Genomic DNA, 26,380 nt, shown 5'->3' on the forward strand with positions numbered 1-26,380 from the left:
CAAAGAACTTTGCAGTTAATTCTACCCTATGCGACGAAGGCCATCAACTCCCCATATTTCCTCCTATAACACAGAACAAGCTAGGTAACATACAAATATCCGTGCATGAGGTCGCCAAGCTAATCAAGAACCTAGATTCCGGTAAAGCAACTGGCCCTGATGGCATCCCAATTATAGTGTTAAAAAAGCTTCAACCAGAACTTGCTCCCATACTTACGAAACTATTTAAGCGCTGCCTTAAGGAGAAGTGCTTTCCGACTCCCTGGAAGACCTCATCAGTTTGCCCTGTATTTAAGAATTCAGGTGATAAGTCATCTCCCTCTCAGTACAGACCAATTAGTCTCCTGTGTGTTATGAGTAAGTTGCTGGAATCCATATTAAATAGAGAAATAGTCAACCATCTCAGCAGGAACAACCTTCTTAGTGACACACAATATGGTTTCCGCTCTGCAAGATCTACCGCAGATGTGCTGACGGTTATATCCCACAGGATTAGTGAATCTCTTGACAAAGGCTTCCTTTCTAGGGCAATTGCTCTTGACATATCAAAGGTCTTCGACAAGGTATGGCATAAGGGTTTACTTCACAAGATTTCCAGCTACGGTATAACTGGAAATGTGTTCTCAATCATTAAATCATTTCTCTCCGATAGGCTCATAAGAGTAGTGGTAGATGGACAAAAATCGGAGGCCTGCAATATAAATGCTGGAGTCCCTCAGGGGTTAATCCTGGGCCCAACTCTCTTCCTGATCTAAATCAATGACCTCCCTAAACACATACTTAAATCATTCGTTGACATCTATGCTGGTGACACGACCATCTACGGCAACACATCAAAGGCTGTAAATGACAAAGTTCTCTCTGATTCTCTCTCCTCTGATCTCGAGCGTGTGGTTCAGTAGGGGAAGATGTGGCTGGTTACCTTTAATGCATCCAAAACCAAACTCCTATCCTTACATCATCAACGCTCTCATCCCCATTTGGCATCAATTGTGATGGATGGCTCTCGTCTGGGTGAGGCCCCGTGTTTTGACAAGCTTCTGGGTTTTTACCTTTACTCCTGATCTGAAATGGAACACGTACATCAAGTCTGTTGCCAAGGTCGCAGGAAAGATGGTGGGATCCTTCTACCGCTCCAGAAGATATCTCACTACTGATGCAATTCTCTATCTATATAAAAGCCAAGTACGTCCAAGGATGGAATACTGTTGCCATATCTGGGCAGGAGCTGCTAAAAACAGCCTATCCTGCCTTGACAGAGTACAAAATAGACTTCGTGGCTTAGTGGGGGATGCCCTTTTCTCTACCCTGCAACCTCTCTCCCACAGAAGAGACGTTGCGAGCCTATCCTTGTTTTATCGTTATTTCCATGGCAGGTGCTCGTCTGAAATCGAATCTCTGGTCCCCCCTCGCCAATCTTTCACGAAAAACACCCGTCTAGCTGAATCCACTGTGAAAAATTTCCCCCACTCTATATTTGTGCCTAAATCAAAACGCGGATTCCATGAACAAAGCTTCTTTCTTAGAACTGCACGCCTGTGGAACTCTGTTCCGTCTGCCTGCTTCCCACCAGACTAACACTTGGATGTCTTCAAGTCCAACGTTAACAAATTCCTAATGAACCGCCCCCTTAAGTAAACACTTCATCAAATCTCCACACAAACGTAATGTACTTGCAATAACCCTTATCCCTGAGTGGCTTCCGGGCCTTGATAAGTGGTGATCACTGTGAAAAAAAAACAAAGATCTCTACAGTGTAAGGGTGGGATTTTGTTGCTTGTCGTGTCTGTCGGGTGTATTTATGTCGAGGGGGTACTGGGGCTTGGACTATAGGGTCGACAATTTTTTGGATTTTTTTGCGTTTTTTTTTTTTTAATCTGTTATAGAGACCGCCGGTTTTGGTTTGGACTTTCGCAAGTGAATCTCTGTTCTGTGTCGCTGACCAACAGTAGCAGTGCAAGTTAATGGTAGGCTCTCGCCATCGTTCGGGGTCTCTCGTCAGGGTTGTCCACTGTCGCCGCTGCTTCATGTCCTGGCGTTGCAGCCGTTCCTTCGCAAATTAAGGGACGAGGCGGCGAGACCAGTCCTGCGCGGCATTGCTGTTTCTGGCGGAAAACTTGCTAAGGTATACACGTACGCCGATCATATCACCGTGTGAATGTCGAGCTGTAATGACGTCGAAGCGGTGGCAGGCGCTCGCTGAGTATGAAAACGTCCATAGGGCCGTTGTCAACTATAGCAAGTCCGTTGGCGTTGGTTATCACATTTACAGGCAATTTCGGCTGGTTAGATGACCCGGTACGTAATATCGGTATTTGGTTCGGACCGAGTCTGCAGCTAGAAAGGAATTGGTCGGAGGTAGAGGTTAAGGTCGAATTGTGGAGACTTGAATTCGAGGGAAATTATCTCTGAAGCGTCGTGCGGAGGCGTGCGCCACTTACGTTTTTCTGTTGATCCTTCCGCATGCCTGTACTTCCCCGGCCTCCGAACCGCCTTAAGACTTTTGGGCAGCTCCTCTTCTTGCTTCTTTGGAAGAGGGGAAAGCCGTATGTTTGTAGACAGGTCTGTACGCAAAGTCTTAGCGGTGGAGGCTTGAAGATCTGGAGGGCCATAGACACGTTGAAAGGTTGGCTTTCCTGAGTCGGACTCTAAAAGATTCTCCATGGGTCCCTGTGGTTGAGCGCTTCTGCCTCGACTCATACCCAACCACTCCACGGAAGGTCGTCGAAGTCAAGGTGGGGAAACGCCGTTCTTCGCCGAATGCCAGGCCGCCCTTAGGGCATTGCTGGTGTCTAGTGACCTTGCAGGATCCGCTGGTGGAGTGGCTACATATATCGGAGGAGGAGGTTCGCTAGCAGTGGAATTGAGCGCCGAACTAAATATAATCTACTAATAAAAATAATGCTAGACATCACATTTTCTGTCCACGGTATGTGTAAGAGAAATTTTTCACGACTGAGACAATTTTGAATTTTGTTCCTATACAGAGTGCGAGTTCTCCACATTAAAAACTGACCTTGTGTCTAACTCTTCCATTGTGGGGATGAGGCTGGGGTCAAGTAAATAGGAACATCCCTAATACGGACGTTAAAAACGTTTGTTTATATTCTTAATGGAAATTGACTTAATACTGGTCATCTTTGGTGATCGATTTTACTACGAAAATTTTAAAATTAAAGTTTTAAAAAACACACGTTTTTCAGAGAAAAGGCTTCTACTTCCAATTTTATTATTTCTAGTCTATCAATACGCTAAAATGAACGAGCTGTCTCATTCTAATACGAGCATATACGTTTGACAAATTCAATTTGAATTCACACCTTTTAGCCTACATCGCGGAAAACATTTGACGTTCAAAAATGAACAATCTGCTTTTTTATGATAAATATATATATATATGTGTGTGTGTGTGTGTGTGTGTGTGTGTGTGTGTGTGTGTGTGTGTGTGTGTGTGTGTGTGTGTGTGTGTGTGTGTGTGAAAAATTAATTGAGTTCAAATCTAATAGTTATGGGTTTTGGTTAATGATACGACGATTCCAACAATCACCATTTCCAATTCCGATTCTTTATAAATGTCTAAATATTAAACTAAACAGATGTTATCTTTCTCGATTAAAACAAAAAACATGTTAAATATGCAGATATTTTCTCAGACCTAAAAACAAAGAACAGAATTTTGGGGGATGATTTATCGATTTTAGTGTTACTAATAGTCTAAAACCAATAAATATGTATCCTTTTATCATTACTACCACCAGTGGAATAATTTTGTTTGAACAAAATCGAATAAAAAGAAACACAATTAAAAGAATCGTTTTTAGCATCGGAAAATATACACAAATTTTACCGATTTCGATACCCCAAAAAGTTCCGATTTTTCCAATTCCCGTTTCCGATTCCGATAATCGTCTCAAAAAACAAGATTTGGTTCCCATGTGGAATAAAATTCTAAGATGTCCTTATCCCAAACATATGCGCTGCTACTTTGAGTCTCCGTTTTAGCATTGCATTTCATCAACGGCAGAATATCTTTAGTTCTTGCCAGTTTTTTATATTTGCATAAATGGAAAGTAGTCAGCATTGCCATTAATAACTTTAAAAGGGCAACATGTTTTTCCCGTTGCCATAGTAACGCTTGATAATGCAATCCAATCATGCGCATGCTCTTTCTCTCTCTCTCTCTCTCTCTCTCTCTCTCTCTCTCTCTCTCTCTCTCTCTCTCTCTCTCACTCTCTCTCTCTCTCTTTCTTTCTCTCTCTCTCTCTCTCTTTCTTTCTCTCTCTCTCTCTCGCTCGCTCTTTCTCTTTCTGCGCATGTGCAGAAGGCCTGTGCAGATGTGTTCGGCCAAGTACCTTCCAAAACATTTCCGTGTCCTGAATTGTTGACCAAGCAGCCATAACTGCAATAGAAATTAACCTTATCACATTTGTCCCCAGGGATGGTGGAGGGATTCAATGGCAGTGACCATTGATAGTCCCGTTGCTAGGATACATTTTCAGCACCTTACCTCATTAATTTATGTCGCTGCTCGTCGTGTTGCTGGTCATTCTTTATCAATTCACACCCTTGGACATCCTCTTGACTTTTGAGGAGATTTCACTTGTCCAAGCGACAATTATTGTTCGTGGTTTGTCGGACAAGTTGTCATGTCATTTCTCTTTATATCGTATCGTCGCCTTTATCTTTATCATTAATCTTTCTCTCCTTACCCTCACTTTATCGATCTACCTATTTCATATTGCTATCATTATATATATATATATATATATATATATATATATATATATATATATATATATATATATATATATATATATATACCGTACATTTCGACGTATAAGAAGACCCTTAAAGTTAAAAAAAATCACCTTTAAAAACCAATATTTCATAATAAAATACCAGGTGTTTCAATCTCTAACCTAAGCTAAACAAACATGGTTTCGTGATTTAGCAGTCGTCTTATACAACCGATATATGATAAATTTATTAAAATGTGCTCCAATTCTGTACCTCAGCTTATCTATCTATCTATATATATATATATATATATATATATATATATATATATATATATATATATATATATATGACTACTTCATTTTATCATATAAATTAATATACGAAGATATAATTTTAGGCATCACTTTCAGTATTTACTTCAACAGTGCTCAATACATGGATAGAACTCTGTAGTGAGTTATGAAAATATATATGTCAATTAAGCTACATAAAATATTCCGCGTTTTATTCTCGTGAGTATTCGTCAGTGTTGTGCCTGCATAAGCCCGACGAATTTTCACGAGAATGAAACACGGAATATTCTGTGTAGCTTAATTTACATATATATTTTCATAACTTACTATATATATATATATATATATATATATATATATATACATAATATAAAGCTGAATCTGTGTGTGTGTGTATCTGGTCACGAGTAGGCTCCTATATGGTTGACTATTTTTAAAAACTGATTACATATAATGATAGAAGATGTATCGAGATACAGGAATGGGTATGTTTGATCTGGCAGAACGGTGCTTCATTAAAATTGTGGGGTCTCGTTCGCGCCTGGTCCACAAAGTATAGTAATAAAAATTAAAAAAAAAAACGTTTACGAGTGTTTTTGATATAGATGTACATAAGAATACTTTGATAAGTATGTTTTAGCTTAAATAGGGATGGTATAATAAAATTGTGGGGTCTGCGTTCGCGCCTGGCCTCCATAGAATGGAAATAGGCACAAAATTTAATAAATACTTTTCATATCTATCTGCGTAAGTATACTTTGATAATTATGTTTCAGTTTGAAGAAATATGGTGTTATAAAATTATGGGGTGTTCGTTCGCACCTGACATTTAAAGAATGGAAATATGTCACAAAGTTTAACAAGTTTTTTTTTTATATAGATCCACAGAATATTGTGATAAATGTTTCAGTGTGAACAGGTATGGTATAATAAATTATGGGGTTTATCTATTTTATTTTTACTTTCATCATATTTTGCTTTGGTTTTGATACCTCGAAATTCGAAGCTATCTTTTCACAACCCTTCATTTTCATAACCTATCATACTTTCATAAATCAGAGTCCATTTTCTGTAGGCTGTTTTTGAACCCAGTCAGCGATGGGTACTTTTGCTAGTATATATATATATATATATATATATATATATATATATATATATATATATTACATTTTCACCCCAAATGTAGGGGGCTGCTATTAGGGGCATAACCTGCAGGGATACTATGTAGGGAGTTGAACAGCAAGATGTCTGTTTGCATTGCACTTGAATTTCTGCGTGTCAATACAGTTGGGAAAGCAGAAACTCGGAAGGGAATTCCAAAGTCTAGCAATTCTGGAGAAGAAACTATTAGAGTAGATGCTTTCTTACATCTGGGGATCTCTACTGTGTAGGGGTGAGATTTTGCTGCTTTTCGGGTTTGTCGGGGGTATTTACCTTAAGTGGGTGCAAGGGTTTGTAGTTCGTCGGAGCATTCACCATTAAAATACTTGTAAAACAGGGAAGGGGATGCAACATTTCGTCGATGGAGCAGAGGTTGATGCTTAGATGACAGTTCGGGGCCCATTAGGTTGGCGACTCTCTTTTGAACCCTGTCCAGGAGCGAGAGACTAGATGCACCAGCTCGAATGTGACAACAATACTCCATACATGAACGAATAGTGGCCTTGTAAGGGTACAGGATACTTTCAAACGTAAGCACGGTAGAAAGAGTCCACCTTCTTCGCGGCAGTATTGGCAATATTATATATATACTTAGTTAAATTTATTCACGTTATTTCTAAGCCCTAATCGCGTTAGCTGTTGTTGTTGTTGTTGTTGTTGTTGTTGCTGTTGCTGCCGCTGTTGCCGTTGTTGTTGTTGTTGTTGTTGTTGTTGTTGTTGTTGTTGTTTACTCACTAGGAATAGTCACAAAGGCCATAATTACACATTGAGAAACACTTGATGTGTTTCCTGAAGTCTGAATTACAAAAAGTCTCCCCAGATTTCAACCCCTTTCGATATTCACAGTGACTTCTCACACAGGTTATCATCAGAGATTACTCATTGATGACAACGGGTGGTGTTCCCTAGAATCTGAAATACAACAAGTCGTCCTTGATTTCCGGTACACTTCCTGGTAGTCTATTATAAAGGAATTATCTTCTATGCAAGGGGAAGTTGTCTGTCTGCATGTGTTTATGGCCAGCTGAAATTAAAAGCTACAAGCACCGATATATAACATCGGTATTTTTCTCTTGATTGGCGTTGCCTGGGATGAATCCATATAATTATAAAACTTTGTGCACCGTCTGAATGTCATTGCTAGCTTGAATCTTGATCGGGCGACTCCATCTTAAAAAAAAAGGATGACAGCTGAATTTATATATATATATATATATATATATATATATATATATATAATCACGTGAAATCATTTTTCCCCTCCATTCTATCTGCTTCACTATTTTTTAGCTGTTAACAAGTAAGCTCTCTGGCTTGCTTGTAGTTTCATTAAATACTTTACAAGTAAACTCCGATTTCGCATTTTACGAACTCCTACGCTCTGATGTGAAAGAAAGTGTTTCCTTCGAAACTCCGCGGACTAAAGACAATCCACTTAATTTGTTTTAAATATGTTTTTTAACTCTTCTTAAAGTGTTTTAACATGTTTTATTAATTCTTTGTTCTTAAGTTTGAAGTAAATGATTAATATATATATATATATATCGTACAGACGGTCGGGTTTCAATCCCGGCTTAAGGTAGTTGCCTGCCTAGTCGCACTGATGAGCTGTGAAACAGCGAAACAGTACTTTATGTGTATGACTATAATGCTACTCTTGAGTTAAGCATATTGAGAAGTGATACACGAATTACCATTAGCATTTAAATGATGCTTTTGTAAACAAATCGAGCTTAGGTATTTCGGACGATGTCAAAACATTGCTAAACTCACTACTTGTTCAGCAGTCGCCGATAGTTTAATGGTTAGGAGCCTTGACTGTCGTACAGACGGTCGAGTTTCAATCCTGGCTTGAGGTAGTTTCCTGTCTAGCCGAACTGATAAGCTGTGAAACAGCGAAACAGTACTGTATGTGGATTATATATATATATATATATATATATATATATATATATATATATATATATATATATATATATATATATATATATACACGTTAATCATTTACTTAAAACGTACTCGGTTTGTAGTCGTAATTGATTAAAAAAATTTCACACAAATAAAGTTTTTATAATGCAAAAAAATTAATTATTGTATCCAGAATATATATAGTATATTATAATTATTCTCCAAGTTCCAAATATCAAGTTTTTCGTTTGGTCATTTATTATTTTTCAAAAGGTATTCATTACAATATTAATTCATATTCGCAGACATACAAACGCAGGTACATACATACATACATACATGTATACATACATACAATTTTACAGACAGGTGAGATTTATATTATAGACTAGCCAGAGTTCCCGGCGTTACCAGTGTGTTTATAGGTGTGTGTTGTGCAAAAAAAAAGGTTGTAGTAGGCAGGCAGGCTCGAACCCGTGACGCAAAGGCGGAAAAGAAAGTGGAGTTGTGTGTAAGAATGTTGGTTAAGCAAAAAAAAAAAAAAGAAAGGAAAATGCGAACACAAATATATGTGCTAATAGGCAGGCAGGCTTGAACCCGTACCACGAAGGAGCAAAAGAACGTGAAAAAATACAGATGTGTAAGCTGCTGCGCCCATCGCTAAACCGGGAGTGACAAAGGATTAAATTTAGGCTAGACAATCGAAAAGATGCGATGACTTTTGAAAATATCGGAGAAAAAAAAGCGACCTCTCCTTGTAGAAAAGTTCCCAGTTGAGGGTGAGTTGATGGTGAAAGAAATTAACTTTTTGGCTAATTTTTCAATATTTGTCGTCCGAAGGATTGAGCTTCAAAATCCATCCCCTCAGTCGAAAGTTTTTGCAAGAGATACAAACATACATACATACATTTAAACAAACAGGTGAGGTTTATATTATAGATGAAATATAACGTAATTGATTTTATCGTTGATTTTTGTTTCATTTTTCATACTGAAATCACTTTGTCGTTTTTGTCAATTCTTTTTTACTGAGATGTTCGTCTATTTTTCAGTATTATGCCGAGATATCCATGGTGTTTTAACATATTTATTGAGATACCGATGAAATTTCCACACGGTGTTTTTTCTGTGATATCTTTAGTCTTCCCCATTGCTATATTTTGAAATATCCATGGATTTTTTTATACAATTTTTTATTTAAATATCCATAGAAACATTTATATAAAAAAAGTATAAATAAATAAAACACATTATTTTATTTTTACTTTTTTTTATTTATTTATATATTTATTCCTTTTTTTTTAACTGCAATAAAAATAAGGACCTAATCAGGCAAACTCTCTTCGTTTCCAGTCTGTTAATCTTGCCAAATTGAAGAGATAAAAAGAGACAGCCTGTGTGTATGAATCCCATTTGACGCCAAACGTTAACACCAAAAAAAAAAAAAGATGGCGGAATAACTAAACGAACAAGCAGCGAATTTGACGTCGTTATTGACCATCACGTGACAACGAGCTGTTCGTCAGCCTCGTTCTGAGATTGCATTGTTAAAATGAATGCTAACGTTTATTGATACATTTTCTTTGTTTGATGGCTGTAATTTTTTGTTTGTTTGTTTGTTTTTAGTTTTGTGTTTATGTCTGTCTCACGAGACTTGGAACAAAATGAGCCACGGTTATTTATAGACAAGTGGGACCGCGTGAAATAACATTTTTCAAAAGTTCAAATACCATGAAGTGTAATCATTTTAGATGATAGATTCGTTGAGTAAAACATGAATTTTTCACTTTAGTTTTAACCAGTTAACTTCGCCAGCTCGCTATCGTTTCGCAAATATCTCTTCTTAGAATACTTGTAGCAACCATTTCAATCAGTAAGCATTTAATTCACAGGTGTCTCGTAAAACCTTCGCATTTCTTTATTTAAAGATGAACATTAGTATTTTAATTGGAATTAATTATTGAGATGAGTATATTTTATTAATTTTTATTTATTGCAAACTATTATCCTCATCTGTTTCTTAGTTGTTTCACGACGTTTCGGCCAACTATTCCTCTGGCCTTCGTCAGCCTGTGGCGCAGTTGATAGAGACGATGAATCTGTACGGTTCTAAGTGAGAATTTTCTGACGAAAGCGGTTTCAACCCTACCCAAAATCCGGCCAGACGTTTACTTGGACAAAACGTGGTAGGACGACAACAACTACGGAAGGCAGTAATTGCAGAAGATGCAGTTAGAAGATTCAGATTTACACCTGACGAAGGCCAGGGGAATAGTTGGCCGAAACGTCGTGAAACAACCAAGGAAAAGATGAGGATACTAGTCTGCAATAAATAGAAATTAATAAACATTAGTATTTTTTGTAATTTTTATACAAATTAATTCATAATTTATTTTGGAGAAAACAAAAAGAAAAAAACACCGCGTATCATTTATTTATTCTTTCATTAAAAATCCATGAATTTTTCCAATAATCACAACAAGCAAACTCCAAGGGTATCTCAGTAATACACTATGTAGAAACTCCATCGTTAAAATTCGCAACGTCTCTTCTGTGAGAAAGATGAAGTAAAGATGCAAAATGTTACTTGCTCACTAGATTACGAAGCCAGTTTTAACCCCTGTATATGCAATAAAAGAATACTCTTATGAACTCAACCCCCAAAACTTACAACAGTGCTCCATCTTAGGAGATATTTGGCTCTCCTACAGGTATAGAATTTCGCCGTAAATTAATTGTAGGCTGTTTTTAATTGTAGGCTATTATACATTGGTTTCGTGATAATGTTAGTTCATCTGGAGAGAATACGCACTGTTTCGGAGCCAATTTCTCGACAGCTTTAATTAACGAATGAAATAACTACAATAAAAAGGTGACAAAACTATGCAGTATATGTGGACGAAAACTTAATGTAATACTTTTGTTTTCTAGACAGGAGAAATTCCAGGTTGTTCCTGATTGCTATACATCTAAAACATGATATTTATGACGGTGTGTGCCTGAGTCTATTCTTAAATCTTTATTCTTTCTAATATTTGTAAACGTGTTATCTGATAATATTGCCCGTGTATATTGCCTGACGCTACACTTTATAAAAGACACGAGGGAAGGACGAGTGTACACAAATTCAGACAATGATGAAAACTATAACAAACGATTTTGGTGTGTGGGTGAATAATGTCGTAATGGAATGAAGATACGCTTTTCCACTTTGACACTGACTGACAGCTGAAGGGATATTCTTCACATTTTCTTTTATTAATTACATTTTCACCCCAAACAAGGCACATTGCCACTTTGGTGTAGCGGGCTACTATCAGGGGCAACAACTACTGCGGTACTATGTAGGGATTTGGGCAGCAAGATGTCGGTTCACATAACACTTGAACTTCTGCACGTCAGTACAGTTGGGGAAGCAGGGACCTGGGATGGAATTCCAAAGTCTAGCGGTTCTGAGGAAGAAACTACTGGAGTAGAAAGATCTTTTACATCTAGGGATCTCTACAGTGTGAGGGTGGGATTAAGCTGCCTGTCGGGTTTGTCGAGGGTGTTTACGTCGTGGGGGCACAAGTGCTTGCAGTTCGCCAGAGCATTCACCATTAAAATACTTGTAGAACAGGCAGAAGGCAGAGGGATGCAACATTTCGTCTATTGGACAGAGGCTGAAGCTTAGATGCCAGTTCAGGGCCGATCAGATTGACGACTCTCTTTTGAACCTTGTCATGGAACGAGAGACTAGTAGTAGATGCATCAGTCCAAATATGACAGCAATACTCCATACATGAGTGAATAGTGGCCTTATAGAGGTACGGGATACTTTCGGGTGTTAGTAGTTTTCTAGCACGGTAGAGAGAGCCTACCTTTTTCGCAGCAGCCCTGGCAATGCTGTCAATTTAAAAACAGTTGTTTTGGATAAAACCCACTTAATAGACGAATCATCGAACACTGTGTTTCTTTCTTTCCATCTTAAATTCATATCGTTGAATATTTACCATTTTGTTATCACATACATTAGGTGTGTCAGAAATTTCGTGAAAAATAGTGAATAATTCCACCCCGTCTTTCCAAGCTTATAACGCCTCGAAAAATGTAGTTCAAGCCCTAATTTTTTCTTTTCAATTAAAGAAGCAAGGACCAAGGTTTCATTAAAGAAAACAAAAAAAAAAAAAACAACGCGTTATTTTTTTAAAAAAAGGTTTTAAACTTCGGACTTTACAGGTAAATTTCTAAAAAACACTACTTTTTTTGTTTTAAATTTGAATATATTATTTATTGACCTTTTATCTTCAATTTGTGATATATAACACTTTGGTGAGTAAATTAATTATTTACTTTTTAATAGACATTTCAAAATGGGAGGCGTGAATTATTCGACCCCCTGTCTTTCCAAGCTTATAACTACTCGAAAAATGTAATTCAAGCCCTAATTTTTTTTTCAATTAACGGAGCAAGGACCAAGGTTTCATTAAAAAAAAAAAAAGAAAAAAACAAACAACGTGGTTTTAAAAAAGGTTTTAAACTTCGAACTTTACAGGTAAATTTTTAAAAGAACACTACTTTTTTGTTTTAAATTTGAATATATTATTTATTGGCCTTTTCCCTTCAATTTGTGATATATAAAAATTTGGTGAGTAAATTAATTATTTACTTTTTAATAGACACATGGGGGGCGTGAATTAAAAAAAACGTTTGTGTAAAATATTATATTCAGTTTTTTGGAAAGAGCATAAAATTTCACATTGACCCTGAAAATATCGTAAAAATAGAATCAATAGAAAATTTTTTATAGATTTTTAAAGTTTAAAAATTGAAAAATATTGAGTTCGTAAAATTCATTACTGTTTAAAAAATATATATATTTCTATTACTTTTAAAACAACTTTAATAGTTTATTTTTGAAGTATAATCCATAAAGAAAATAAACAAGCCACTTTTAAAAGAGAAATTACGAGTTTTTTTTATATTTTATTCGCAGTTTCGTGTTAGGGGTGTCAAAAATTCCTACAAAAATTCTGATGCACCTACACATACATATATACACATGCATATATATTTTAGCAAAGTAAAAACAAATAATTTTACTATATCAATATTACACTGAGTTGAAATTTAAAAGTTTTAAAGGTAAATAAAAGAATACGTATATGAAAAATAAAACGATAGCAAAAAAAGTGAAAAAATAAACGAAAAAGATAAAAATGTAAAAGGATAGCAGATATGATAATAATGAGTTGAAATATTAAGGAAACTCCTTGAATGCGGAAACTGATACACATGAGTCACATGAGCGGGTCAGACAAACTGTTGCAGAAGCAAAACATGAAGAAGCGTCACATGGAGCCAAGAACATTAAAGCTGACAATCTATAAGTTCTCTATCCCCTCCCTATCCCCTCCTATTGCCCTAGCACCCCCCCCAAAAAAATGGTTATAACAAATAGCCGAAAAGAATCAAGTTGGATGAAATGACCGAGAAGAGAGCACTGACCAGACTCCCGCTGGACAAGTGCGAAGAGAACTGGGACCTTGAGGTGGGGGAGCTTATTGCCACTGAATTTCCAGGGAAGACCAATGGCCGCTTCCAGGGTGAAATCAATGGTAAGCGACTGTTGCGATAACGCAAATTCATTTTCAAATGTTATCGAAAGAGGTGGAGAGTACTAAAAATCTGGGGAAACTTCTTGTCACTCAGTCTCCAGGGAGCAGCACATGTCTTCAAGGAGAGATCTTTGATGACCTGTGATGAAAGCTCCTTGTGAGCCAATAATAATAATACGGCAAAATCTCTATTATTATATAAAAGGAACTATGTCTGTGTGTCTGAACTTGAAAACAGCTCAGCCGATGTTTATGAAATCTCACACGAAGTTATTTTATGTGTTTGGCAGTGTTCGTGAACAGGTTCTGTCTGAATGCTCTCAATAAGTATCGATAATCGATAATCAAAATAATACGATGAAAGAAGGAACAGGTGATTTTGGTCGAAGTTAACATCTTACCCAGCCTAACATCACAAGTGCACTTAAGGGGGTTTATTATCACACAAGACGAAAGGCCTAACATTTAAAATCAACAGCAGGTTCTTTGATATGACAGGGGCGCGTTCGAAATAAATGTTTGTGTTTAAAGCATAAATGCACTATGATACTTAACTTTTTCATTTAAAACTTTAATTCAAACCATTATCACTGCACAAGCAGTATAGCCAGGCATATAAAATCAACAGTAGATTCTTTGATATGACAGGGGCGCGTTCGAAGTGAATGTTTCTGTTTAGACCACAACGAAATCATGATACTTTACTTTTGCATTTTAAACTTTCATTCAAGCCGTTATATATAAAAAAAAAATCAGTAATAGGTTCTCTACAGTGCAATGTAGATTAAAATGCATCGTAGACTAAATCGCTGCGGGGAAGCTTGTTCCCGGTGCAACACGATGGGTCTCCAACTAGAGCAAGCAAGCAATCGATTTGGTTGAAAACTTGGTGATTTAACCGTTAAGTATTGTCGGGGAGGCACCCTATTACTAGGAATAATGAACTATTCAATGACGTCACTTCGTCCATGACGTCACTTCCGGGTAACGATAAGCGGTTTACGAGAGAGTCGATGGTCGTTCACAACCAGTCATGAAGCGAATGGTCGGATGGTCGTTCACAACTAGTCCTGCCATGAGCAAACATATTGTTTAATTACCATTTTATGTATTTTGTTAATACATATTTATTTTATTGTTACTGTGTTTTTCTTGTTATTTCTTCAACCGCTAACACTACAGCAAGTATCTATTACAAAAAAAAAAAAAATGAGAACGTGAAACATTCGTTGACGATCATTCAGTCCTGGGCAACGTCAGGGCACTCTGCTAGTACCATATATTATGTTGATTAAGCATTTAAAATAAATTAGGCGAGTAAACGATTGTTTTAAAACGCACATGCCTCTCATATGTTCTTACCGTTTAACGCGTGTTCGTTTTAATGTTGTGTATAGAAATATTGCATAATATTCATCGCCATCGTTGTGATACAACGTCCTGCACTCTCCGCTGCCAACACATCGCAACCTTATCGTCGTGCGTTCCGTGGATTCTTGGCTGAGATCATTGTGGTTTTCACATTGGCGAGTGTTAGGGGAGGCACACGCGGGTTCACAAGTGTAAAACAAAATATATCAAGATGAGATGAAGAAATAACGCAGCTTCATCGTTTAACATGCATTAAAGTCGGCTGGATTAGTTGTGTGACAAGCTCTACTCTATCTGTCAAGGCTAGCTTTCTGTTCGTTGTCAATTCATTTCTGCCGGTTCAATCTATCTCAGGAGCATACGGCCTGCTTCCTTGTGCGTCCAATACTAGGCTCAGACTGACTCTGATTGTCCTACAGGCTGTCTCCCCATTAATAACATGGTGTCATTTATATAAAGAATTCGGTCGAATTTTCTAGACCCAAGTATCAAAGTGTTATTAATGCTGTGTCCTTTGAATCGCATAAACAATTCTGACATAGAGCTCGCATATGTTGACTTTTGGATAATCTCTGTGTAAACATTTCCACTGTTTGAAAGGAATCTATTTTTAGAACTGACGTTAAATTTTAAACTTTCTGTATTTTTGTCGTTTGATAAACATCTATTCTGTGACTTATTTATATCACACCTTAAGATTTACTTTGTGCCACGTCCAAATCTTGCTAGGAAAATAATATAGAGCTGATTCTAACTGTAACAAAATATACAAACACAAATGTAAATTGAATAGGTAGCTTTTGATTATATATATATATATATATATATATATATATATATATATATATATATATACACAAGGAAATCACCACTTATCAAGACGCGAAGGCCACTCAAGGATAAGGGTTAATGAATGTAAGGTGGTAATGTCTTAATCGTCAATGGCGTAGATTGGGTAGAATTTGGATTATTAAAGAGGACCGCTCAACAAGAACTTGTTTACATTGGACTTGAAGGTTATCACATTGTAGTCAGCCGGGAAGCAGGCCAGTGGAACTGTATTCCACAGACGGTCAGTTCAAGGAAAGAATCTATGTTCATGGAAGCTGCGTTTAGATTTAGACACAGATAGAGACTAGGGAAAATTGTTGATAGTGGTTGTAGTTAGTCGAGAGTGTTTTTGTAAAAGTTCGGCAACGAGTGAACATAGATTGGAGCTCAGACGAGCATCTGCCATGAAAATAACGATAAGGCAGAGATAAGCTTGGAACATCTCTTCGGTGGGAAAGAGGTTGCAGGGAAAAGAAAAGGGCATCGCTACTAAGTTTCTAAACCAGTTTTGAAGTCTATTAAGAGCATCTTGAGTCAAGATACAAAAAATATAAACTTCCAATTATCCCTAACAAGTTCCCTTCTCCGTTTGAGTGTTACGAAGTCTGTGATCCATGTTGTTATAATGAAATACCGGTTGAATTTCTTTTCAACGGTTAATGTATAAACAATGTGCTAACTCCCCAAAACCAGATGTCTATTTTCATAGCCCATGTGACTGCGTATGTTAGTTCCTTTCTAAACATTCAACAAATGTGACCCAACGTAAATAAAATTAATTAGATTAAACAAAAACAAAAAATATGTCTACTACAGGGTGAAACGATAAAATTGTCGCTCTAGAAAAGACGGCATGATTCCATTTCCATGTAATGAAAACCGGTTTTCTTTTTTTTTTTTTTGCAGATCTACTTGTTTGGCAGATGTATCGAAATCTCAAAAGCGATAGGAGCCTTCTATCATGTTTGAAAGTGGCATAATATTCAACGAGCGTGATCGGAGATGCGGCGCTGTACATCTTATGCTTTTTACCGATCCTAGTTATGACAAAAGCACCCTCAAATCGTATCGCTGAATTGCCACGGTTTACAATGGCGTTTCTAGGGTGATGAAAATAAAATTTGCGGCCACGGTTATGGTCTTTGATGTGGTTTCAAGTGAGGACCACATCATGCCAGCTCACATCTTCGAAGTCAGCTTGAAAGTCAACACCAAAAGTGACCTGGATGTGCTGAAGAGTGTGGTGATCCCCTGGTGCAATCAGATCATGAATGTGGCAGCAGTACTCGGCGTCGGCCTACAAGTTCAAAGAGACGCAGGCTTGGCTTCAGAAGGACGCTCCACCCGCTACCCGACCTGAACTCGTTGGACTACTTCATTTGGTCATACGTCGAGAACATCATCAACATGATCTTTCGCAATATCAAAGCCAGCATGATCCCCGCCAACTGCCGAGTATTCGTGGAGCTCCCACAGGCGCTTGAGTAAAAGGCATACTCCCAGTTCCCGGCCCATATCGAGGCGGTGATTGAGGCTTCTACAGAAATTCATCCGATATGTATCGAAAATCGAAAAACATCGATCTTAAAAATAGGTATTCTCTGTTATAGATTAACAGAATAAATTTTACAGGCGATTATTTTACGGTACACCGATCAAGGGGAGATATAAACATTTTAGCAAATCAGTTCTTAAAAAAACAGACTTATTATAATCTGGAGATATAGTTTAGTTGTAGGGTATTCGACTACAGATCAAATGATCCCCTGTTAAAGCCCATTTTATTTTAATTTTTTCTTATTAATAAGTTCAATTTACGATAAAAAAAAAAGAAGTACTATTTAAAATCGCCGTAAATTATTTCTTCGTTTGCATATTTTAAAAGTAAACATTAATCAGAACTGACTTTTCAAGCCAAAAATATCAGCTGACGCTATATCGTAAAAAAACAAACACAGATGGATTTGAGGAATTTTGAGAGAATTTATTATTGTTTTTTTTTTCTGAATTAGTTCACCGAGCAAATTATATTCCTCGTAATATATATATTAATCAATTGGTGATTGATTCTATAATCTACACACGCAATCTGCATAAATTAAAATGTTTAAGCGTATTGTACGACCGGACACCGCCGGGCTGCTATGTAGTACATAAAGTAGAAGAAAAATGCTTTACTATAATCACGGTTTTTCACTCTCCTTACGACTACATTTGATTGTACTTGTTGTGACGTGGCCCGAACACGTGACTACAGTTCCCGTATATTTAAAGAGAACAAAGCTGTATTGTCTTTCACTGGACGATACAATAATATTTCAATTATCTCTCTATTTATTTTCTATCTCAGTCTGTACAAATGATTGTCGCATGCATACAGAACACAGACGCTCGTGCGTGTGTATGTTTACCGCTTTTTGTCTGCTTAGTTACATATGTTTCCACTAACATTATCAAATTAACGGTCCGATAGTTTCTAAGATCAGAAAACAGTAATAAAATCATACTTGCTCTCCAGTAGTATTGAGCCCTTTTTCATTTTTTTTTTACCATTTACTCGGTATATATATATATATATATATATATATATATATATATATATATAACTACTTAATTTACTCACATAAATTTATATATGAAAGCATAGATTTATGCGTAAACTTTAAGTATTTACTTAAAAAGTGCTCAATACATAGGTAGAGCTAGTTAGTAAGTTATAAAATGTATATGGCGATTAAGCTACACTGAATATTCCGCGTTTCATTCACTCTAGGATTCTTCAGGCTTATGCGCGAATTCTGTGGTTGTTTGTTGTTTTTATATGCGCACCTTCTAATGAGATTTTAGTTCTAAAATCTCATTAGAAGATGCGCATATAAAAACGACAAACAACCACAGAATTCGCGCATAAGCCTGAAGAATCCTAGAGTGGATGAAACGCGGAATATTCAGTGTAGCTTAATCGCTATATACATTTTATAACTTACTATATATATATATATATATATATATATATATATATATATATATATATATATATTGCGTTGTAATTTGGCTTCAAGTGCACTTTATGCGTACTTTATTATATATATATATATATATATATATATAATGTTTACATTGACTCCTACTACTCCCATGTATTAAAGATCACCTCTCCTCTATTTCCTATTTACATTCATCAGTCAATCAACTAGTTATAGTTTTCACTAAGAGTTTGCAAATACACACAATATATATTTTAGAATATTAAGTTATATAATTTAGGTTGTCCCAAAATTAACCATCTATTCCGAAATATAAATACACATTAAAATAAATAGATAATTTTGGGACACACTGTATATATTTAATTATTAGCTGTACCGATGCACTTAAATCATTTTAGTTTTAAATTCTTATCTTTTTAGCACATAAGGTAGACAGCCCCCATTATATTTTTTTAATCTGAAATAAGTTATCTTTTTTTTAACTGTTACTTTTAGATGATTATTTAAAAAGATATTCCATATAAGTAGTTGTTTGGGCTGAATAAAGTTATTTAAAAATAAATTATAGATATAAAACAGCACAGCAACAAAAGAAAAGACGTTGCGAGCCTGTCTCTGCTTTATCATTATTTTCATGGCAAGTGCTCGTCTGAGCTCCAATCTATGACCCCCCCTCGCTAAACTTTCACAAGAAACACTCGTCTATCGGTAAACACTATACAATAATTTCCCCCACTTTTTATCTGTGCTTAAACCTAAACGTAGATTCCATGAACAAAGCTTCTTTCTTAGAACTGCACACCCGTGGAACTCTCTTCCGTTTGCCTGCTTTCCGGCTGACTATAATATGGTCGTCTTCAAGTCCAGCGTAAACAAGTTCTTGATGAGCCGTTTCCCTTAAGTAATTCAATTTACAAAATGTCCACTACTAACAATTACTACATCATTGTTCCATTGACCAGTGTACACTTATTAACCCTTATCCTCGAGTGGCCTCTGGGTCTTGATAAGAGATGACTCCTTGTAAAAAAAAAACGAAAATGGACAGGATTGGAATCGTCAACTTAAAGGCTATGTGGATGTGGATTTAAAAAATACGACAAAATAAATATATATATTACATTTCGTGATAGACATTCTATGTCCATTTCATCTGTTGATAATTATTTCCCTTTTAAGTTCTAACTTGCTATACATCTGTTTTATATTTTATGTTCTGTTTTTATATTTTATGTTCTTATCTAATTGTGCGTTTCTAACTCTTATTTAACGGCTTATTTAACGGACTATTGTCCTCGTGTCCTAAATGTCTTAACGACCGTAACCTATCTAATGTTCGCGGGTGCGTGTATGTCAGAACATATAATACACGTAATATGACCACATACCTGTTTCTACTGCTCACGTCTGGAGGCTTCGCCAACGTCTTGGGGAGCTGTGTTCTGTTTAAAGAAAACGCTTCAAGACAGACACAAGACGATGTATGTTTTTATATATTATTCTTTATTCACATTCTTTATACCCAGGCATCTCGTCACGGCAGAACTGGAGTGAATCTTGGTTTGTAGTTTCTCTGCATCCATTTTGAAACCGTCACCCCCTTATGGAGAGACCCGTTCAAACAGAATTGTGTCTTCGACGTCTCAAAACCCAATCACTAAACTTAACTCAGCCTATTCAAACCAGAATCCCTAACACGTCACTTCCGGTCTCCATTCGCATACTTTTCGGTGCAACTTGCTCGGTGGCCCAAGTTTGATATCTGTCACAACATTACCCTTTGGCCCTTTTCTGCACCTGAACGCTCTCTCAACTTATTGTTTTCAAAGATTTTATCTGCTCTTTACTCAGCTAGATAGGTAGACAATTAGATAGATAGAAAGATAGATAGAAAGATAGATAGATAGATAGATAGATAACAGACAGTTAAATGATTCTAACCGGCTTTACCCGGCATTTACGTAACACATCAAATAACAAACTATAAAGAAATTGGAAAAAACCGATTGCACTTGGTGCGATGTGGCTCGAACACGTGACTACAGTTCACGTATATTTAATGAAAGCAAAACTGGTTGGAGTCGGTTGAAGCTATGATTTGAAATGGAAACGCTTCGCGATTTACTTGTAAACTCACTTATCAGTTGTTGCTACCCGACATGGACTTCTATTATTGTACTTGACGGAATAAGTCACAGGGAGCAATGTTTGGACTACTATATTGGTCTCTGTGACTTTTCGTTATACTTTAAAATCAAGGAATCATAGGTTGTCGTTATCTAGGTGTAACGCGTTCATAACGAGTATAGGCACGTATATGTGTGTTATGTCGTCAGTTTATCTAAAAATCGTAGTTGGACGATGACATAAGGCACAGTTTTTTTTTTCAACAAAACGACAAATAACATATTCTGTTGGGATATTAGCAAAAGGACACATACCTTGTATGTTTTCCTTTCTTCTTTTCACGAATTATAATTTCTATATAAACATTCATTTCACGGTTGGGGTTTCAGTACTTGCATTTTTTCTATTTCGCGCACATTAACTCTCACAGGCGCCACAAAACAAAACCTGGGGCTCAAAACTCATGTCCTCTAACTTACAAAGTTGCTGGCTAACTGTGTGGCCAGCTAACTGATTCTCTAACTTATTTAACTCTTTCTCTATTTTATCAGTCATCACCAAACACGTCGCCCTTTTTTTCTGGCAAACCACAAATATTTTTTGTTTATTTTAAATTAACTTTTGTTTATTTTAAATTAACTTTTGTTCATTCTAAATTAACTTTTGTTTATTTTAAATTAACTTTTGTTTATTTAACTAACAATTCCAATCTATTTTATTATTTATAACATAAAATTACATTACGACTCAAAATCTATTTGACAACATTCTTTACTTTAGCTCAAATTCTACAGTTTAAAACACAATAAACACTCGCATTAAAAATCCCCCAGTTCATTTCATGGTGATCCGTCGTCGCAAGGGAATCGCATTATTTAACGCGTTTCTTCTTCTTCTTCTTCTTCTTCTTCTTCTTCTTCTTATTATTATTATTATTATTATTATTATTATTATTATTGTTGTTGTTGTTGTTGTTGTTGTTGTTGTTGTTGTTGTTATTATTATTATTATTATTATTATTATTATTATTATTATTAACAACTTCACAGTGTTGTGATGTTTTATATCGTTTTTTTTTTTTGTTTTTTTTTTTCAATCAACACTGGTATTTTGTGCCAAAGCTAGTGAGCATAGTCAATGAGTCAATTAGATGGAAAGCATCTGGCATAGGATGTTTGTGAGCCAAGCAAAACTGATTTCTGGAGTACTGTGATGTTCTACTTGATTTCCAAGGAGTTTAACTGTTTCTCACGATCATCTGGAATTGAGCCAAGCACACTTATGATGATTGGCACGATGGGAGTTTTCTTATTCCACAACTTAGCAATCTCCACTTTCAGTTTCTGATAATTCCGTTATTTCGCATTTTTTTTTTTCCTGTTATGGTGATGTCGTTTCCACAAGCCACATCAATAATTTGGCATTTATTGGTCTTTTGGTTCACAACTACAATATCCAGTTCTCTGTAAGTTATCTTTCGGTCACACTTAATCATAAAATCCCCCAGAATCTTGACATGCTCATTGTCCAATACCGCTTCTGGGTGATGTTGGTACCACTTGTCCGTCACTTAGATTCCAAACTTTGGGCACAAGCTCAAATTAAGATTTGCACATACTTTGGTATGACGATGTTTGTACTCATTTGGAGCAAGTGTAGAACATAAATGTTTATTATTATTATTATTATTATTATTATTATTATTATTATTATTATTATTATTATTATTTACTTACCTTCTCGAGTCAAACAAGCCATCATTAATGATTACTCTTTGAGAACAACTTGTGGTGTTCCCTGGAGTGTGAGTGACAAGTTTCCCAAGATTTCCAGTTCTCTCCACTTCTTTCGGTAACCTTTGCAAAAGAAGTTGCGTTTTCGCAACAGCCACTTACCATTGATTCTCGTTGGCAGTGACCATTGGTATTCATTGGAATCTTGGTGGCAATAAGAATCCACAATGTCCAAGTCCTTTTTGCACGCAATCAGCAGAGGTCTGGTTAGTGCTTTCTCTCCTCGGTCTTTGCATCCTCCTTGACCCTCATTTAATTGGTGTAGTCCCATTTTATGGTGACACAAACAAACAATGTGGCGGGGTATCTTAAAGTTGATGTCAGGTTATGTTCCTTTGTGCTTTACATCTGTAGTCATTTCTGTCTGTCTGTCTTTCTGTCTGTCCAATTTGTGTCTGTGGTTCATGTGTTTTAGTCTCCATATTCAAGGGGTTTCCTTTATATTTCTACAGTTTTCATTGTTACCCGTTGTATTTTCTAAGTCATCCTTTTTCCCAGTCTCTCTCTTTTTATTCAAGGTTTTTCGGTATCGTCCCTAGCGCTCCTCCTATTCGTGATGTTATCTTGAGTTTCTTCATTTCCCAGATAACTTTGAGCTTTCTAGCCAGTTTCGTGTATTTGCTTCTCTTCTCCGTGTCCTTCATCTTGACTCTGTGGTCTGGTGGAACAGCAAAATTTAAAATCTGGCAGGACTTTTCCTTCTTGTTAACTTTTATTATATCCAGTCTTCTTGCTTGGATCGGTTTATCCGTTTGTATAACCATGTCCCATAAGATCTTATGGCTTTCATTTTCAAGTACTGCTGCCGGTGTGTGTTTTTACCATTTGTCTGGGCGTTCAAGATGCAATCGTCTGCATAATTGCCAGTGTACTGCTTTTTTCCACTTGTTCGTGTGTATTTTTTTAAATTCTTTTGGAGATAGTTTGCTGCATTCAGTTACTATGTGGTTTATTGTTTCGTCTCTTTGTCCACAGAATCTACATTTGCTGGTTTCTTGTATCTTGTCGATTCTTGCTTTGATGTGGTTGGTTCTAATCGCGTTATTTTGTGTGGCCTTTATTAGCGATTGAGTTCTCGTGTTTAGGTTTCTCTTTTGTAGCCATTTCCAAGTGTTTTCATTAGTCTCATCTTTTGTCATCCTTATTAGTCGTTCGTGTAGCTGCTTCTCTTTCCATTTTTCTTTTCGTGTCTTATCTCTTGTTTCTTCTCTTTCTGTCTTGTTTGTCTTTTTCAGTGTCTTTTGCTGCAGTAATCATTATTTCGGTGTTCTGCATTATATATATTTCTTTGTGTGTGTGGGGGTGTGTGGGGGTGTGTGGGGGTGTGGGGGTGTCTGTGTCTGTGTCTGTGCCTGTGTGTGTCTGTGTGTGTCTGTGCCTGTGTGTGTGTGTTATTTACACTATCTTCTATAAAAACAGGCATCTTCCTCTGTTTTTCCTTGCCACATATCATTCTTTTTGGGTGTAGTGCATTGTGTATCATCATGAGTTTTCTTGTTCTTCTCCCTGTTCAATTTTCTCTTTAATTTTTGTAGTTTTGATGGTATCTGCTTCGAGAACTCCCAAGTATGTGTAGCTATAATGTTCACCCAATTCCAACATCTCTGTTTGATTGGGTAGTACTATACCTTCTGTTGCTTCTAATTTTCTCCTCCTCATGATCAGCAGTACACATTTTCCATACCGAATTCCATTTGGATATCCTGGCTGAAGATTCTGATTGAGTATTAGTGTCTCAAGTTCTGCCTTTGTTTTTGCAAACAGTTTTAGGTTATCCATGTACATGAGGTGGTTCATTCTTTCTTCTTTAGTAGAGAACTTGTATCTGGCTTGGCATTTTCTTTTGTTCAGGGGTATCATGGCTATAATGAACAGTAAGCGTGATAAGGAATTACCTTGGAAGATACGTTTTGGTATTTTGATTTCAGTTATGTATTGTTCATCAGCTGCCAGTTAAAGTCTCCATGTTCTCATAGCACTTTTATCAAACTGGTATTTTGTACATTCTCACACATTCTATTATCCATGCTTGCGGGCTCCTATCATATGTTTTTTTTCATAGTCTATCCATGCTATGGCTAAGTTCTTTTTTCTTTGGTCTACGTATAATAGGTCACGTGTTCTTCTTTTTTTTTGTTTCTAGCATCCTTTCTGTTCCTTTGAGAGTAGACAGCGATTATGAAGGGAATGATAAAGTTGATCCCTCTGTATTTTTCACATTTTAGGTAAACATTGTAGGCAATTACTGGGGATGATTTCGTTTTCCGTGACTTTTTGCACCATTATATATATATATATATATATATATATATATATATATATATATATATATATATATATATATATATATATATTCCGTGTCTTTTTGCACCATTATATATATATATATATATATATATATATATATATATATATATATATTCGGGTTTTTTATATTCAAAAGTAATGGGCTAATGAATTCAACGAGGTTGTTAGATAGTGCTCAATAAAAAGAGTTGATAATACTTGTGTATTATTATATAAACATGCTCACATCCCGCTGCTACAAATAGCCACTTGTTTCAATCAAACAACAGATATCATCAGGCAGCGACTTGACTATTCAAAAGTTCAATGGATAACATTGAACTTTTGAATAGTCAAGTCGCTGCCTGATGATATCTGTTGTTTGATTGAAACAAGTGGCTATTTGTAGCAGCGGGATGTGAGCATGTTTATATAACAATAAACAAGTATATATATATATATATATATATATATATATATATATATATATATATATATATATGTATATACATACATATATATATATATATATATAAATACTTCGCTTCGCTTCGATCGTTATATAAACTTTTTAATCTTTAAATTTTTATGTAAATTTCTTTATACACTCTCGGAATATACATGGACTATTCTCGATGATTAAGAATTAACTTGTTTGTTTATTTTATTATACAGGTCTGGCTACATTATGTAGCCAGACTTTGTGGAAGCATCCTCTAGATTATGTTGCCAGATTTTGTGGGCACCCTGTATATATATATATATATATATATATATATATGTGTGTGTGTGTGTGTGTGTGTGTGTGTGTGTGTGTGTGTGTGTGTGTACAGGGTGCCCACAAAGTCTGGCTACATAATGTACAAGATGCTTCCACAAAGTCTGGCTACATAATGTAGTCAGACTTTGTGGACACCCTGTATATATTAAAACAAACCAGAAAATATTTTTAACTAATTAAATTGGGGCGCTTTTAATTAATCTGTTTCTAGCCTAAGCGAGATAACTCCATTTTACTAAGAGATCCATTCACCATTTTCATACGAGAATTTGGGAACCCAACACAAAACATTTAACATTAACGAAAACATTTAACATTACAAACACATTAATAACAAGAAACTGATATTTGGCTTGTCGATGTATGTTAAGGAAAATTCACTTGTGATGAATTACAAAAGTATCCTGGAAAAGTCGCTTCTGATTTATTGTAAGAAAAATGTTTCGTAAAATTGTAAGAAAAAATGATTTGTTATTAAACTACTTTATTTAATGTGCCAAAG

Source organism: Euprymna scolopes, chromosome 37, assembly GCF_053919585.1.
Source record: "Euprymna scolopes isolate OS-2025 chromosome 37, ASM5391958v1, whole genome shotgun sequence".
Taxonomy (NCBI): Eukaryota; Metazoa; Mollusca; class Cephalopoda; order Sepiida; family Sepiolidae; genus Euprymna; species Euprymna scolopes.